The sequence below is a fragment of the Lissotriton helveticus genome, chromosome 8 (assembly GCF_964261635.1).
Source record: "Lissotriton helveticus chromosome 8, aLisHel1.1, whole genome shotgun sequence".
NCBI classification, from domain to species: Eukaryota; Metazoa; Chordata; class Amphibia; order Caudata; family Salamandridae; genus Lissotriton; species Lissotriton helveticus.
In genome coordinates, this window is record NC_136069.1 from 126,982,484 (window position 1) to 127,001,523 (window position 19,040).

The following is a 19,040-nucleotide window of genomic DNA, read 5'->3' on the forward strand; positions in this document are numbered from 1 at the left end:
GCAACTGAACTCTGAAGGGGCCCTTCAGGAAGCACTACAGGGAATGCTTACTAATGATAAGATTGAACTTTTGCACCTGCTGAGTGCTTTCAGTTTTGTCTGTAATTGCTTTCTGTTGCAGTGTATTTTTTTAACAGGACCTTCGTTGTATACTTGTAGCTATTCTCTGAGCCTGCTGTGAGGGTCAGAGCAGGGTCATAGAATAGTTGCAAGTAGGCAAATGAACTCTGAAGGGGCCCCTCAGGAAGCACTACAGGGAATGGTTACTAATGATAAGATTGAACTTTTGCACCTGCTGAGTGCTTTCAGTTTTGCAAAAATCCAAATATCCAGCAGCATCCACAAAAAGTAATCCTTCCAAGTCAAGATCCAAATCAAAGTGACCAGCACATGAAGAAAGCACTGGGAGTTGCCTGGTGGACAGGAACAGGAAGTTGGAGACTGTGGGGCACTTCCTTCCTCCCACCCCCACCCCCCAAAATGGACTCCTTGCAAAGAAAAAGTGCAGGCAAATGTCAACCTGAGGAGTTATTCTGATAAAAATCATAATTTTCAAGGTTTATGCTGCTGTGACCGAAAATCCACAAAATCCGCGAGCGGAACGGATTTTACACCCATGACTCTATTGAATGAATTTCGAGAAAGGACTGAACGAGAAACAGCCTAACTGGGAAAGTATGCGAAGGCTCAACTGTATGGAGAGGGTAAACTGCTGGGTCGCATGTTGGCGAGGCTCCTGCGACCAACCCAACGAGGTAGGTACATACTGGAGCTGCACTTGTGTGGTGGGTGAGTAACTGACACCCTTGGGATGGTGCGGGAACTGCTGAACAATTATACGCGTCTCTACTCGTCCCAAGTGAGTGGGTATTCATCTGCACAGGTGGGATACCTAGCTGAGATTACCATGGGCCGGTTGAAAGATGGCCAGAGACCTTTTTTGCGCAAGCCTATCTCCTGTGAGGAGATCACCCAGGTGATTGACTTCAGAGATGGCTCTAGGGTGCCTTCTCTAGATGGACTCACTGATGTCTTTTCCAAAATGTAGAACCATCCTCGTGCCACACCACCTGGAACTGTATGCAGAGCCCCTTGAAAGTAGGGACCTAACCACCATCACTACGGGAGGCCGTGCTCACTCTATTGTTGAAGCCCGGCAAAGACCCACATCTCAGTACTTCTTATCACCCACTCTCACTTCTTAATTTTGATACTAACATATTGGTTAAAGTCCTAGTCACTCACTTATTGCTGCTGTTGGGCTTTATCTCCCATCGATCCACCTCCCTGAATTTGCAAACTATATTTGCAGTGCTCAATATATCCCCAGAAAGTGCCGGCCCCGTGGTGCTCATGGATCCTGAGAATGTGTTGGACACTTTAGAAAGGCCCTTTCTGCGTGCAACACTTCTTTAACTGGGACAAACATGTGGATTCATTTTCCGTAATATGTTACTGTAATACAACCCCAGTGCTTGCCTGCAGGCTAAGGGTTGCCTTTATGATCCATTCATTATAACTAGGGGAACTAGACAGGGTTGCCCCCTATTGTCTCTTCTTTTTAATATAGTTACGGAACCCCTACTTGACCATTTGCAGGAGAAGCACTCGCATCCCGGCTCCAGTTTAACTTGGACCCGTTGCTCCTTGCACTTTATGTGGATGATATATTGTTGTTAACTCAGCACCTGATGGCCAACCTGGCTCTAATTGTAGATGAGGTTATTCAGTTTGGCACTTCTTCAGACCCAAATTTTAACTGGGCTATATCAGAACAATTCCCCTTTACAGATGCTACCTCACCTATTTCCAGTAAGTATCCGTTACCTTTGTGTGATGGATTCATGAAATACTTTGGGCATTCTTTTGCACTGTGGAAAGGAGCAGGTGATTCACCTGAACTACGGTCCAGGCATCGATATCCTGATCATGTAGGTGGGGAAATAGCTTTGACTCCTGCTATCCAAGGCAGGTCACATCGCCATCATTAAAATGGTGGTTCTCCCCAGGACTGTTTGTATCTGAATTGTGCTCCATCATGGTTGGCCATATTTTTCAACTTTGACCAGGCGTTGTACAACTAGATGTCTGCTGTTGATGTTTTGATCTTTTAGGTGCTAGTTTGTACCTTAAACCTTAAAAAATCATAACCCTGCTTCTACTGATTGGATTGCTGTTGTCTTCATCTTGTTTTATTCACTACAATTTACTCTAGTTTTCTAAATTAATGTGGTAATTTTCTTGTGTTGTGTTTTCACTTTATTACTGTTTGTGCACTGCATTCATATTTTACATATTGCCGCTAAGTTACGCCTGTGCTTTATGCCAAGCTACCATAGGGTTAACAACAGGTTAATTTATGGTATTTAGTGGTTCACCTCGACAGTGATTATGGCTGGTGCTTAAGCAGGGTTAAGACCCCACTCAACAACAACCCAATTTCTCACACCTGTCATCCTTGGTAGGATCTTCACCCAAAAATGTTGCCTTCACCACTCCTGTTTCTGAATTTTGTTTTTGTTGGCATTAGGACTCTGTGCACTTTATTACTGCTAACCAGTGATAAAGTGCTTGGGCCCTAAAACATGATACCATCGTCTTACACCTTATTGGCAGATTTAATTTACATATACGTCCCTAGTGTATGGTACTGCATGTACCCAGTGCCTGTAACTTAAAAGTGACTGGTGTGCCTTTGGCGCACATTGTACCACCCAAGTAATTAGCACTTTAAAATGTGTCTTTGCCTGCCACTAGAGCTTGTACTATGCCAAGCAGCAACCTGGCAAAAAAAGCAATGTGCCAGGCCTAAACCTTTCTTTTTAAAATATATAAGTCACCCCAAAGGTATGCCATATACAGCCCCATAAGTGTATTTAAAATATAGAATGTGTGTTTTTAAGTTTTACATGTCCTTGTAAGTGAAAACACTGTTTTTTTCACAACTGTAAGGCCTATCTCTCACACTGGATAACATTAGGTTACCTTATTACATTTAATAAGTGCCAACACTTGCTTGGGAAAATGATGGATCAAAGGTCAGGTTTGGAATCAAATTAATTGTAATTTAAATACTCATTTATTGTAAAATCACATTTTAAGCCATAATTCTGAAAACGCCACTTTTGAAAAGTTGTCATTATCTTGTCCTAACCATTTGGTGACTGCTGCCTGTGTGCTGGATCACATGAATGTGAATAGGATGTCAGTTGGCCTTTTTTCCATTCCTGCCAGACAGTAAGACTTAGGTGGACTAGTGGGGGAAGAATGAGCAGAGCTGTGCACTGCTCCATTTACATTTCAAAGGTTGCTTCCAGCACACACCCAATAGAAACTGACAACAGACTTTTCTTATTCCAGACTACTTGGATCCTTAGCAGGGGAATGTAAGCAATTTCAAGAACCAGGTGTGGGGGTAGCCTGGATGTACCCCGACTTCAAGGGCTGGAATCAATTATAAGTATTGTACCTTCTGCAGCACATCTTTCGTACGCTGTGGAATACTTCGGAGGGCTGCATTGCACTCCAGAGGTCTGCCCCGCTGCTTAAGACCTGTCAAGTTTGTCAGATGACTGCCCTGCTGCTATCAGAGGACTGTGCTGCTGCTTGAGGCCTGCCTCACTCTTCAAAGTACTGTCCTGCTGCTGTTTGAAGGTGAGAGGATTGTCTTCTTGAACCCAGGGCTACCAGTGAGACTCCAAGGCTAGTTGGCTGGCCCCTGTGTGAGTTACAGGGACATGACAAGGGACATGACAAGTTTCAGAGACCTTGAACCCTGCACCTGGCCTCTGCTGGAATGAATTCTAACCCCCCTCAACCAGGTGCAGGACCCTTGAAGGTGGCTTAGAGGCGTTGCCCCTACCTAATCCTCAGACTGGAAATCTAGCTTCCTCCACTCAGAGATTTTTCATGCCATCATCGAAAGCTCCACCAGAATCTCAACCAGCACTCAACTGTGATGACATCTCCTCCTCGGACACAGCCCGAGGCCTTCCACCACTGAACTTTACCCACCCTGGACATTTTCTCAGAATATCTTCTACATCCGAAGCTAAGCCAAGACTGGGAACATTCCTCCTCATGTATCCATTCGGTGGGCCTTAGCTTTTGCCTTTGCACTGACCCTAAATATTATGGCCAGCAACCAACTTCAATCAGTACTTAGTTATAAGAAAAAAAATGTTTACGCCTTTATTGAAAAAGACGTAATTGGATCCGGCAGTTTTGAGTAATTATATGCCTTTCTCCCTTCTTCCATTTCTACTGAAGATACTGGATTGCCATGTGAGTAGGACTTGCTGTCTATACCTGGAAACATATTCCTTGTTTAAAGAAGAAGAACAATTTGGTTTCAGGCCTGGCCACGGCAAAGAGAGAGCTTTGGTGTGTGCCATGGATGAGATGTGCTTGAGGGTAGAGGGTGGCCCGTCCACAATGTTAATTTTTCTTGAGTTGTCGGCTGCTTTTGACACGGTTAACCACCACACTCTGGTAGCAAGGCCGGAGGCTGCAAGCACAAAGGAAGCTGTGGCTCCACCTGACCCTATTTATGCGGAAGACCAGACCCCACAAAGATTCCTGCCTGCCCTAAGCGAAGCTTGTTGATTACCATGTAGTAAAGCAAGTTCTGTAGAGCACTGGCACAACAGCTAAATCCCTTCATTGGCTGATGGCCCCCATTCTCTCACCCTTTGTTTTCCCAGTTACCCCATGGCTTTTCTGTATGCTTTGGAACAGAGAATATTAATTGTGCCAATGCAAATGCAGAACTGTAACCTCTTTGATTCGCATTTGCTGTGTACCACCCATTTTTTGCTTTGTTTGAAATTCAAAAAAAAGAATTTAAAAAAAAGAGTTGGTGTCTGGGGTTCAATATTTATGCCCAGGTGTGCCTTTGTAGTGGGGTGAAGGTTCTAGAGGTACGTTTTTGAAGTCCCCAGGTGTCCTGTCTTCCTGGTCCTTGGCTACAGATTAACTACATGGGATAGGCATCCCTTTGTGTAGAGGCAGGTCACGGCATTTTCAAGTATAAGTAGGGCTGTGCTCCTCTCCTCCCTCCCATCCTGCCAGTGATGGCCTATCCAGGCACACTTAAGCTCCCTATTATGTGGGGCAATGTGGAGGAATACACACAGCCCACCTGTCAAATACAACTAGTCATGTGACCCAGAGACAGGCTGCAGGTACCAAATAGCTAAGGCAAAAAAATGCCAAGTTATTTAAAGTATTTAAACAATAAATTCTCCTAAAGTCATATTCTGTTATTATTGGAAGTAATCACACTATATGCTTTTTGTGATTATGGTTATTTATTTACCCACACGTTTTTATTCTTTTCTTTAGATTATATAGTAGGAATAACCTCTTGTCTCAGAACAACACATCTGACATTTGGACTTCCATTTAACAAATTCACAGTAACAAACAAAACATTATCAACAATCACATAATGACCACATAAAACATACGATATGTCAATACATAATTTCACATTTGCTACAACTTATGCACAACGTATCTAAGCTCTCATATATGCCACCAACTGTTTAGGCATATATTAGACAAACCAATTTGCCTGATTTTGTACTTCCCTTGTTCAACAGGAGAGAAGAGACACACCAGCCACGTTCCGACTAAGGTCGGTAATCGACTTCCCCATATATAAGGTACATTCGTTTATGAAATATACACGAGCATTACAATCCCCCACTGCTGCACTGTCCTAAACGTGTTGCTGTGTACATGGATTTATTTTCAGAATATCAAAAAATAGACCAGCACAGAACGAGGGCAAAGGAATCCAATTAGAATGGTCACTCCCATGGAGACAAGGTACGTGGCGTGTGTCTGACTAGTTGCCACATATGTAAAATGTGGGAATATTTATTGGAATACCATGAGAACTACCAATTGGTTTATTGTTGTAGGATACATGTTGCTGTCTAGAGGCGGACTGGTGGACAATAGAGAATTGGTCTTCAACCCAAAGATAAAAAGGTAGGCGTCGCTACCCAGGCGGGTCTACACTTATTGCAAAGACAAAGGAGGAGTTAGAATTGATTTTTTATGTTTTACTTGTAGATATGTCCATAATACATGAACTAAGAAGCCCTGATGAAAGCCCGTAAAGAATACAGCGAGCCTTGAACAAGTGAAGTACAAAATCAGGCAAATTGGTTTGTCTAATATATGCCTAAACCGTTGGTGGCATATATGAGAGCTTAGATACTTTGTGCATAAGTTGTAGCATATGTGAAATTATGTATTGACATATTGTATGTTTTATGTGGTCATAATGCTATGCGGCTTCTAAATCATTGAACAATCTTTATTTTTAAAAATGAGAGGTTTGAGATTTCCCGGTTTGAGCTTCTTCCATTGTCTAACTAATTCATTAGCTCCCATCCTCGTCTGTCTTTCCGAGAAAATTGTTTTGCTGGAAAAAACCAGGACTGTCCTTTTTCCCAGGCTTCACTGTCGCAATCTGTGCAGCGGGAGTTCGGTGCTGTTAAAAAATTCCTTCCTTCCAAAAACATTCCATATGCTATGTTGTATCCTGAGCGTCTGCGTGTGGGATTGGAGGGAAATTTCAGAATCTTCACAACCCCAAGGCGGCGTGTGATGGTGTGGACATGTACTCGGGTATTTTTGTACTAGAGCATGTGATTCTATGTGTGCTCGTTTTGGCGCGCGCAGATATTTCTGTATGTATGCTTATGTCTGTGCGTGTGATGGTGTGTGCATGTACTTGAGTGTTTTTGTACTACAGCATGGGATTGTATGTGTACTTGTGCATGTGGATGCTTCTGTGTATGTGCTTGTGTATGCCCTCTGTTCGCGTATGAGTGTGCACTCACATTTGTGCATGTCTGTACGTGTGATGGTGGGTGTGTGCATGTACCTGTGTGTACGTCCTTGGGTATTTTTGTTTCGGGCTTGTGTTTGTATGTGTGCTTGTGTTTTTAGTAGTTTCTCTATGTGTGCATGTGTGTGTGTGCGTCTGTGCGTGTATGAGAGTGTGAGCGCATTTGTGTGTGCTTTTGCATGTCTGTGTATGTGATGGAGTTTGCGTGTGCATGTCATTGGGTGTTTTTGTACTAGAGCATGGGATTTTATGTGTACTTGTGTTTTTGGATGTCTCTGTCTATGTGCTTGTGTGTGTGCGTATGTGCACATATGAGAGTGTGTGCCCACATGTGTATGTGCTTGTGCGTGTCTGTGCATGTGAGGGTGTGTGCTCGCTGGATTTGTTTTTCTCTGGGACCCACTTTCCTGGAAATTGACTCTAACTGCCAGATGCCTGACCTTAGAATGGCCACCAGTGTACATTACAGTCTCCTGCCTGACCCCAAGATGGCTTCCATAGTGGTCCCCACGTTGTTGTACTTCATTGGGACAACAATTGGACATTGATCAGACCTTGAACCTATCCCCTAACCTGCTTACACATCAGGACTTAGAATCTGTGGAACTTACCCCAGACTGTAGAGACCAAGGGATTTGGCTGATTCCCGGTGGAGCTACCATATAGCTAAAGAGGAGATGGGTTGTGGACTCTCCCCCTGCCATCACCTACCCAGCTGGACATTGGGCAGATCCTCCCCTCGTCTCTATGTCCTATCTTCCTCCTACCCCTTTACCCTATCCCCTTACCCTTCCTTGCGCCATTCACCTTGTCCCCTTTGTTCTTTAAATGCTTTTCTTGACACTTATGTAATTTTTAACTGATGTAAATTGCAACATTATTGTTCCTCATGTAAAGCGCTATGTTTCCTTCGGGTCTAGCCAGCGCTATATAATAACTCATTAATTTAAATTTGTTCCCATTTAGTACTCTTTCTCTCTTAGACTACTTCCCTTTGTCCTATCCCCTCTCCCCTGAATCTCTCACCTTGCCTGCTAGTCTGCCTACCCCCGTCCTTTGTGCCCTTTGACTAAGCACTCCTTCTCCCCTTGTTGGGGAAAGATCCAATATTTATACTCTGGAGTCTCAGCAAACCACTCGGAATTCTGCTTTACTTGGTCCTTGTGCCATGCAAATTCTCCCAAGTGATACTAAAAGGAATATGTGTGAGAAAACACCTCAGGTCCTAGGTCGCAGTGAAATCTGAGCACCACTTTCAATATAAACTTAATTCTGGGGATTACAATGAAGCTGTAACTTTTCTCTAGTTCATAGAATGGCTAAGCTCAGTAGGTCTAATCCAGTGTGTTTTCTCTAATATTCCAAGAAACAAACACAATTTAAAGCATTTTAAATGTAGCACATAATGCAATTTTGTTGTGGCATGCTCTTGATGGATTTTAAATTATGTGTAACACAAAATGAAAAATAAAGCAATGCTATGGCAGGTATGTATGTTTTATGTTTTTGCATTAATAGCAAACGACTCACAGAAGATGGCGAATGCAGGACAAAGAGGAAATTGCAATAGAATGGCTATCTTCGACATCATCCCAATCTTCATCAACAAACCCATATTCCATCCTGGCTCTGCTATTATGTGTAATGTGTGCACGCGCCTCGGTCCATCACCACGGCAGCAGAAGCAAGGAAGGCATCCTGTAATGTAGCCCAGTACGCACATCTTCTATGAATTCTGAAACTGCGAGCTTTAGAAATGGTGGCATACATTTTCATAAGTGCTTGGATGAGGAAATAAATACTAAAGGAGTGAATATATGACTAAAAAGATGTGATTTTTTTAGCAAAAAAATGAAGTTATGTTTCAGCACCTCGGCCCAGTTCTCGTTGTGCTTGAATAACATATTTCTAGGGAATCACATTTTCCTTAAAGGAACATTTTGCTTGCTTATCAAACATTTTACAGTGCTGGTCTACGGTGTGTATGTTGTTTACGGGAATCTAGCAATTGCATCTGCCCCATCCCATTGCACTAGTGTCTCCTTTGCAAGCCACCAGATGTAACCCTATGACTTCTGATGTTTTTGCAGCATGTATGTGCTTAGTTATCACAGCAGCGGATTTGTGCCCGTTGTCAATCCCTGTTCAATGATGCTCGTGCCCGTTGTTAAATGGTTCTCTACGTTGCTATTGTAGTAAAAGTCAGTGCGAGGTTATTTCCTGTGATTTAATGAGTGGAAAGGGGACATGCAATGATGCATTCTGTATCTCTATGCTTTGATGGAGTTGTACACCTAGAGAACTCTACTAGAGGGGCACTGGGAAATCTGTTGCATTTAGAGTTCTCCACCATTGCATGAATAACGGGTCCATTAAATTGCTTGTCTCCGGAATGGAAGGAGACAGCCCGGGAGGAAACGTCTGGTGAAAAGTCCACCAAAGGTGGTCACAGCAAATGGTAGTGTCCAGCATATTTTGGGTGCTGAACTTATGAAATGAATTTGTACTTGTATAGCGCACTTATACCCTGAGGTGCCTTGGTGCTGTACGCATACCGCTGTGGAACCCTTCCTGGCTTTTCCCCTGTGAAATGCCCACTCCTGGGCACCCCCAAGGTGAAGCCTTGTGGAGATTGAGCAATCTATTGCCCAGAGTTGCAGAGTGGGACCCATGATTAGAATAGGCACCGAGGCGAGAATTATCAGGTCCGAGGAAATTGAGCCCAAGACCCGCCGAGGCGGGAATTGAACCCTGGTCCCGGGCCAGACCTCTGCATCAGGGTCTGCCGCTCAAACCATCGAGCCACACTGATCCACTTATGTTCTAATGAACGGTCATCCTATCGCTGGCGGTATTCACAGAATGAGCTCAGTTGGATATCATTGCAGGAGAGACATTCTAGCTCAGATGGCTGATCCACTACTCATAATGGTGGAGCTGACCTTCAAACATGGCTGACCCAATGGTGAAGCTGAACGAGCCTGTGCTTCAGGGATAGGGAGCTTCAACCAACAGCGGTGATGGAGAATCTGTCATTTGTAGGTAGATTCTCTGTTACCTTGCTACTCTGTGCTATTTAAATATATTCAAACTACACCTAAATCTACCAATGTAGTGTAATGGATGCTTCAATTCTTTATATGACCATTCTTTAAGAAGAAGATTTTATTTATGAACTAGCATCTCGTCCCGACGTTGTCCGGGTATGAATTGCTGCCGGCCAGTAGTATATTGTTTTGTAGGATTTCGTTTTGATAGCATTTCTTATCTGTGACAGGCTTGTGAAACGCTCCGAGTCACAGTGCACTGCTGATGCACTTAAGAGTGCGCGTTCAGTAGTGTGTGAACTCGAGTTTCCCTACTTTATTTTTCCTTGCAATATTATATAGCGCGTACTCAACAACATGGCATGAGCACAATTTACATTACAGAAGAACACATTCATTTGTGGTAGGCACGGGGAGACAAAGCGATTTGCCTGGAATCACAGGATGTTGATCTGATGCCTAGATTCGAACGTAGCTCCCCAGCTCTAAAGTTCGGTTTTCTAGAACTTGTGGCGGGAGGTGTGTCTAAAAGTGTATGTCGGTGCTGGCCATCAATGAGAGAGACCTGTGCATTTTTCAAATGGATGGTGAAAAAATATGAGTATGTTGCTGGAGATGTGGGCCGCCGTGCCACCAATGTACTTACCGGGGGAGGGTAAACACCCATTATTCCGCAACTTTCTTTCCGCATAGCTTCACTCCGCATACTTTCATTACAAAAGTACCATGACTCCGCAATGCCATTATAACGCATGGCATTACATTTTATATGCTTTTACCATGCATACATTTACAACGAAATTCGTTGTAAATCCATGAATGGTAAAAGCATGTTTTTTTAATGTTTGGATAAGGTAAGTATGGGTATAGTGGTATATGTTTTGGGGTACTGAGGTATATGTTTTGGGGTGTTTGGTTATTTTAAGGGTTCAGATATAGTTTTGGGTTATGGGGTACAGGGGTAGTTTTAGGGTTTAGGGATAGGTATGGGTTTTGGGGTACATGGGTATTTTTAGGGTTGAGGGGTAGGTTTGGGTTTTGGGGTACAGGGGTATTTTAAGGGTTCAGGGCTAGGTTTGGGTTTTGGGGTACAGGGGTATTTTTAGGGTTCAGGGCTAGGTTTGGGTTTTGGGGTACAAGGGTATTTTAGGGTTCAGGGGTAGGTTTGGGTTTTGGGGTACAGGGTTATTTTTAGGGGTCAGGGCTAGGTTTGGGTTTTGGGGTACAGGGGTATTGTTAGGGTTCAGGGGTAGGTTTGGGTTTTGGGGTATATGGGTATTTTAAGGGTTCAGGGGCTAGGTTTGGGTTTTGGGGTACAGGGGTATTTTAGGGTTCAGGGGTGGTTTTGGGGTACAGTGTCATTTTTAGGGTTCAGGGCTAGGTTTGGGTTTTGGGGTACAGGGGTATTTTTAGGGTTCAGGGGTAGGTTTGGGTTTTGAGGTACAGGGGTATTTATAGGGTTCAGGGCTAGGTTTGGGTTTTGGGGTACAGTGGTATTTTTAGGGTTTAGGGATAGGTTTGGGTTTTGGGGTACAGAGTATATTTATAGTGTTAAGATGGGTTAGTGTTTAAGGGTGTTGGGGTATTTTAAGGAGTATGGGTGGGTTATGATTATGTCATGCGGGGTATTTAAAGGGAGCAGGGTGGGATTAGCACACGATATGAGACATGGCATGAAGGGCGGAACGTACCACACGCCCCCAGTGTTTGTCACGCCCCCAGCACACGCCCACAGCACAACGCAGACACGCCCAAAGGGACTACTTTGCTGGCAGGGTTCTTTTACCTTTGAAATGTATATGGTGGGCGTCTGCATAGCCTATGTCCTTCTGCTGCTACTGCCCTTTCCAACGCTGTATTGAGTGTTGTCATTGGTGCTGTGGTTCCAGGGATTACCCGCCTCAAATGTTTGGGCTCTCTCTTTATTATATTAGTATAGATGGAAAGCAACTTATCAAACATTATACTGGTGAGCTTTGATTGACCACCGCTGTTCAAAAGGATGTCTCCAAGACTGCACTTGCCACTGCTCTCTTGCAGCAGTGTAAGATTATCTTTGGGCACAACCAGCAGGTGACACCAAATAACAAAAGGGTGTAAAAAGTGTATTCCTAGGTCGCTCATTAGCAGTTAATTATTCGAAGACCTATTGTGTAGAATACCAATACTGACAGTGTGCTTAGGGTTAGTCCACTGCTTATCATTGGTTCTCTTTCTTGTTAATGTCATTTGCTTGCTTTTGTCTTCCCATATTCCTGTTGTGTTTGATCCTTCCCTGGAACATAGCCTCTTTACTATCCTTTTGATTGGGTGACTTGCATTCAGCGCTTAATACGAGCTAATGGTTTCTGCTGCTGCGCACTGGCACATAATTCTCAACACAAGCACTAATGACAGTCCACCACATGTTGGTGCAGTCTGTCTATTTTTGAGATGAGCACAACCACTCTGATAAATAATTAAATATGCATCAATCCTGAATAATGCATGCTACCCACGCCATTCCTATTGCTTTTGATAGCCTAGACTAGTCTGATTTATTACGCCGGAAAGAATGTGATGGGTAGTAGTTGTTTTGATACTGTTGCTGCCATCGCTAGCAGGAGCAATCTGTGATGCAAGCTGCAGTGGCCTCGTGAGATGGATCCTGGAACTTACTTTGTTATAAATTTGGCAAAGCTTTTTCCTTCCATTGCTTCCATTCGGGGCACTATTTCTTTCTTTTGTATTCAGCGCCCTATGGGAGTGCATGCGTTTTCTTGTTTTCTTCCCTGTCTGCTATTTTTCTACTATGCTTCTTTACAATCCTGTTACCCATTGCTCCCTTGCACAGCAGTGTTTGCTTTCTCAAGGGAATTCAATGTTGCTTGAAAAATTGTCAATGATGCAGACTTCTACACAACTAACTTTTCTGCTTCCTTTGTGATTTTACTATAGCCTGTAATATATTGTCTTTTCTTCCTGTGCAAAATGTCTGTTTGCTGCAAGATGTACACTAAATCCATTCATGAAAAATGTTTTTTTTTACTGTACACTGAAGTGATGAACTCCAGCCTCTCGCCTCTCCAGTGCCCTTACTTTTAAATCTGCAGGGCTGTGCCTATAACAGCTCCCTCTCGTATGGGGAAAACAGACATTTTTCTGACCCATACAGCATGCTAATGCATTTCTGTAATGGCTCCCTTCGTTTCGTTTACTGCTGTGCTTATTCTGTGTAGTTCTCTGTTCCCAATGATTCATACATTATTTTCCGATGAAGCTGCCACGTTTAATTCCACAAAATATTTGCATTTGTTTGTAAACCTGTGTTTAAGACAGCAAGCACACCTAAATATTCTGTATTTCATTGCTTTTGAGAAAATGAATGACGTTACAATGCATACATTTACAACACATGCCTTTGCAACGCAGTTTATACATCTCAACATCCTTTACAACACATTATTTTACATCGCATGCCATTACAACGCATTTTTAAAAACTACATTTACAACGCATTCCTTTCCACCGCATTATACCATTACACCGCATCCCATTTACAACGCCTACCATTACATTGCATTTAAGGTAAGTGTTGGATAGTGTAGGGGTACCAATTACTTTTCTAACCTCCAGTGGGTGCAACAGTAGGGTAAGTGTTGGATAGTGTAGGGGTAAAATTTACTATTCTAACTCCAGTGGGTGCAACAGTAGGGTAAATGTTGGATAGTGTAGGTGTACTATGCATTGTAATGACATGCGTTGTCGTGACATGCGATGTAATGCCTGCGTTGTAGTGACATGCGTTGTAGTGACATGTGATGTAATGGCTGCGTTGTCATGGCATGCAATATAAATGATATTGCGATGTAATGACTGTGTTGTAAATGTAGTGCGATGTAATGACTGCATTGTAAAGGTTGTTTCCCCTCTTGGACATATTGCATATTGCATGAAGAACATTACATATTTGATTCTTGCACAGTGGTTGGATACAGCACACACAGATTCACTACTGATTGCATTCTCTTCAAAATAAATATCAGACACCAACTCAGGCCATTCCTGATTTTTCACAGCTGTCACACTAGTCCTACCGTCAAGGACATAAGGTTCTATCACAGTAATGACCTCTATAAGTAAGATTTTAAAAGGAAAATAATGTCAATGGTGAGGAAATGAGTGGGTGCAAGAGGACAACTTGGGGAGGTATTGGAGAAAGACATGTAGGCAGACTAATACAGTAAGGATTTGTGGCCAGGAAACATACAATGCAGAGCCATTCACTCTGCTAGCCATGTGCATGCTACAGTCCATATTTTGTGGGTGCGGGAACACTGAAAGTTTTTATACTCCAAAACGTTTCCTCAACAGAATGCCCACAGGTTGATGAATGGGAGACAATGTTAAACCTCAATTTCTTGAGGCAATGTGTCCCCAAGATATGACGCCTCCCAATGCATCAAAAATACAGTAAAATTAGAAAGGGCACATTAAATAATGAGTTCTAATAAGTGGAATACATTTAAAGGTTTTGTTATAAAAATGCTTTGCCATATTCATCACCATAATGCCTGTCAACAAATAGAGCATTATAGAGCAGTGCAAAATCAAATATATTCTAAGTCTCAAATGAGCAGCGAAATCAATAGAGAAATGGACAATGTCCCTAATAGCATAGGAAAGTTATATAGCGTACCCCCCCCCCAAAATTGAAGCTGTATATACAATATTTTTACATATTAAATCATTAAAACTGCAGAATCACAGTGGCATGATCAAAGAGTAATGTGCTCAGTAAATCCGAGCACAGTTTTATTGAATGTCATATTGCCTTGGCACCTATGATACTAGATGAATGTTTTTTTCTGTCCACTCTATGCTTATGTCATCAGAGATATAGATCAAATGAGTTACATGAACAACATCAAACTATTATGAATGAATAGGGTACAGTGAGGAAGAGGAAGGTCCTTAAAAAAATACAGTTCAATGACCAAGCTTGGAAAATTTCATCAACAACAGCAAGAACAATGTCATGGAAATAAACAAACATGACTCTGCTTACCTATGTGCTGCAGAAATACCTATTCACTCTTTAGTGGCCGATCTTCGTTGATTATTTGACTGCAGAAATAATAAACAATGATACATCCAGGAGGAAAAATCTATTTTGGAATTAAAAGATGCCTACAAGGACCAAATTGAGGCCTAATTAACAATCGTCAGGGAAAACACACTTCTATGGGTCCCAGGAATTGTGATTTAAAGACAATAGCACTATATCAGTGCATATATGTGTCATTGAGAATAAAACTACATATTGCATGTTGTTCATTATGCACAAAAATATACATTTTAAAGATTAACCTGTCATTGTTTGGCACTAAGGAAGAGCAAAAACTTCTATTGGGCCAGCGCTTGTAACACTAACTGCTGACATCTTGTCAAAATAAAAAAAACAGCATCAAATATCTCCACATAGTCCCAGCTGACCTAAACTGAAAGCAAAACTAGTCTGGCTCACACAAGTTCTGGGTTTTCTTCTGTGATGAAGTTCTCCCGAACTTGGGACTTTCTAACCACTAGGCCAAATGACAAACACGTTGCAGACTTCTCAATTTTCCACAAAATGGTATGTTGTGTAAAGAGAAATATTGTAAAATTAACGGGTCATTTTTGAAAAGACTGTTTGGCCGTGGTTGTTAAATAGGGAAATGGGTGAGAACAGCAATCTTAATAACCCAATGTCTTGCAAAATACGACCAAAGATGACTTCACAGGGAATGCAAAGGGGAGGTCACTCTTGCACTCAATGGATTGACATGTCTGCATGTACAACTAGATGCACATAGTTGATTCTGTTCTCTTTAAATCACCCTCAGTCTAGGTCCACTCTCTACCCGCAGCTCTGCTGTGCCGACTCTTGCCTCCAGACCCCGAACTCCTCCTTGGGAGGTTCGAGGCTGCTGCCCGCTCCAGAGCCTGCTTCCCGCTCCAACTAGGACCAGACCGCCTGCAACCACCGTAACCTTTCTCAGCCGTTTTTTTCTTAAATTTTCCCTGTTGTGCCACCGTTATTGTGCCCATCTGTGTCTTGCTCTAATTCCACCACTGTTTTGATTTACTCGTGCCTGCCTGTTCCTTTTGCCATTTGCTGCTGCTGCCTCTGCAGCCCCTCCCCCCCGGAATTCCCCCGCTCCCGCCTCCCAGCCTCTCCTCCCTCCCATCTCCCCTACTTAATGGTGCACGCTGCACTGTCCCACCAAAGGCACGCCAAAGGCAAGCCCGTCCTCGCCCATCCACCCATGTTCGCGACCCAACTGCAGCCAGCGCCAGGAACCCTGGACCTCCCACTACCAATCGCTACGACACCACCACCCTCCTCGCACTCATCCCTGGAAGACTTAGAGAATGCCAACAGGCCTCGAAGAACAAGACCCATGGGCAGTTTTCCTGCCTCCACTGCCACAAAGACACTCACCGCCACCCCGGCCTCCAACACCCAGGCCCGTTTTGGGTGCCAGCAACGGCGGCACCCTAAAATGCATCCTCCTCAACGTACACTCCATACACAAACACGCCAGGGAAATCTGGAACCTACTCAACTCTCTCTTTACCAATGCACCCTCCACCCATGACATCAGCACCGCCATCTCAGATGGATACAAGATCCAGAGGAAAGACCGCCCCAACCACCCAGGAGGGGGCCCCGCCATTACCCACAAGAGCACCCTCACCACCTTCAACCCCCAAAGCCACACTCCGAGGAACCCTCGTCTACAGACCCCCTGGCCCTCGAACACCATTCGCCATCACCAACTCCATCGCACCCCACGCCATCGCCTCAACAAACTACATACTCATTGGAGACCTGAACATAGGAAACAATTGAAAACCTTCCTGTTTTAACTTACTCTCAACATGACCGGTCATTTTCCCCACCTCGCTAGGGTAGCGCCGAGATGCCTCCTGGTGAGTCGCGCGCTTTAGAAATTCAGCCTTGACCGAGCGCACAATATTTTTTGGGCTGATTAATGCGTTACGAATTTGAGCTGCAACTCAGGCCAGGAGCATCGTGCCAGAATGAATCCTGCCCTGCATATTTATCCAAGAAGATGCCACTATTTTGTGCAATACCTCTACTCAACTTGAGTACTTTCTACTGGCTAACCAGTAAGTGCTACCTGGTTGAGTAAATGTATAGTGCTTTTCCTACACTACAGCTGCGTAAAGGGCCAGAAGAGTTGTCTTTCCAGTGACTGTGTGTGACTGTAACTTTGCCACCACACCAAAAGGCGCCGGGGTCCTTGAGTGAGCTGTTCATCATAGTGGGTAAAGGGAAGGAAGACATAGCATACCGCTAGTATGTGAGGGGCGGGGCTTGTATGCGAGTTCACAACATGCCTCTTGTTTATAAAAAGTCAGAGACCGATCAGAGCAGCAGATGAGGAGAGAGAACCTCTGTAGTGTAGTTCCTATTATCCCAATAGGCTCTGCGCATTGGAATAATACCTTCAATAGTATAGGCCTAGACCAGACGTTAACTAGGTCTACTACTGTCGATATTAGACTTAAAGTTTTGGGTTTGCCAGCTAGCTCAGAGTTCACTAGAAACTTTCTCGAATAGGCAAGGAGGAGTTGAACCTCCCTGGATAGACAAGAAGGGATTTAGTTTCTGACAACCATAGAACATGACAACTTTGCTCTCCCCTAATCAAGAGTGTATCTCTAGAGTCGTGTGAAAACAAAAGACAACTTATTTTACTCAGTCAGTACGTGCATTCTTAGTTTCACCAGATTGTAGAGAAAAGGAAGAGACGGGCGTGTTCAATAAAAGATGGTATTTATTGATCAGTCTCTTTTCTCATACAAGAGAAATGGATCGATATTATCGCAATACTTATGGTTAAGTAAAGTGCATACAATAAAAGCAGAAGTATAAAATAATACTGTAAAAACATTTATATGGTTTCTAAGCCATATGCAGGTTTAAAATGAATAAAATAGATTACATACACGTATACATTTGACTAATCGTACTCAACTGGTGCTTCTAACTACGCCTACCCCGTGTACCTGACCTAAGCCTAATACGTGGGCGGGAATAGAAAGTTACAGTTTAAGTTAAGTTTGTTTTGCCAAGTGACTGACTAAAGAGTTCTCTGCGAGGGGTTATTCAGTTCTGTACCTGGAATTTAGGATGAATGAGGGATGGTATCTCTCGTCTCTGGTCTCGATATTCCAGGCTGCCTGCGAGGGCTACCCGGAAGCGCCGGAGCTGGATTTCTCGGCAGGAGAAAAAGGCAGCTTCTCGTTCTCAGCGCGTCAAGAAGGCGGGGCTGCGCCAGCGGGGTCTGCTCTGCTCTGGGCTTCGGCAAGTCTGGCTGCTCCGATCTCGTCACCACCGCGTGTGTTTGCATAGGGCAATATCGGTAATATTTATACCTTTAAGGTGCCGAGATTGACGTAAGGATGGACATAGATACGTCAATAAGGATGTCATACGACCAGGTCGTTAGCACATTCTTTTGCTGAAGTTCTCGGTGAAATCAAAACAATGGCCGCAGGGTTTTTCCCAGGTCTGTCATAGGTTTGATTTGTTTTGAGAACTCCGTATGCCTTATCAGGGGCTGGAGGAATATCGCTTGTCTAATTAGATGGCAAGCGTTATGACCTAATCAGATAACACGTTCCTGTGCCGTAGTGTGGCTTTATCAGATAACGGTTCCTGCATCATGGGGGTTTTCTGCCTCATGGGATGGCTGCTAGTTAACTTGTTAACCAGAATAGGGTCAAGAATAGGGGGATCGATCCAGAACCTATAGGAATACATCACACCCACTCCACGCTAACTATGGACATATTTACTAATCTATGCATAGTAAAACATACTGTAGAGTATCGTGTATACCTTACCACCCCAAAATACATAAATGCATTTTGAAATTATCAAATATACGGAAAAAACAGTCATATGTAATATATGCACTCAAGCTGCAGAATAATGCTAAAGTAATCACGCATATCTATACAATATCACTAATTTGTATATGAGAATTTACACATGAAATGGCTCTTAATACAGAAAAAAGGTTCGAGACCATTCCATCACAGCATAAAATAATTATGAAAATACCAGCGGGCAG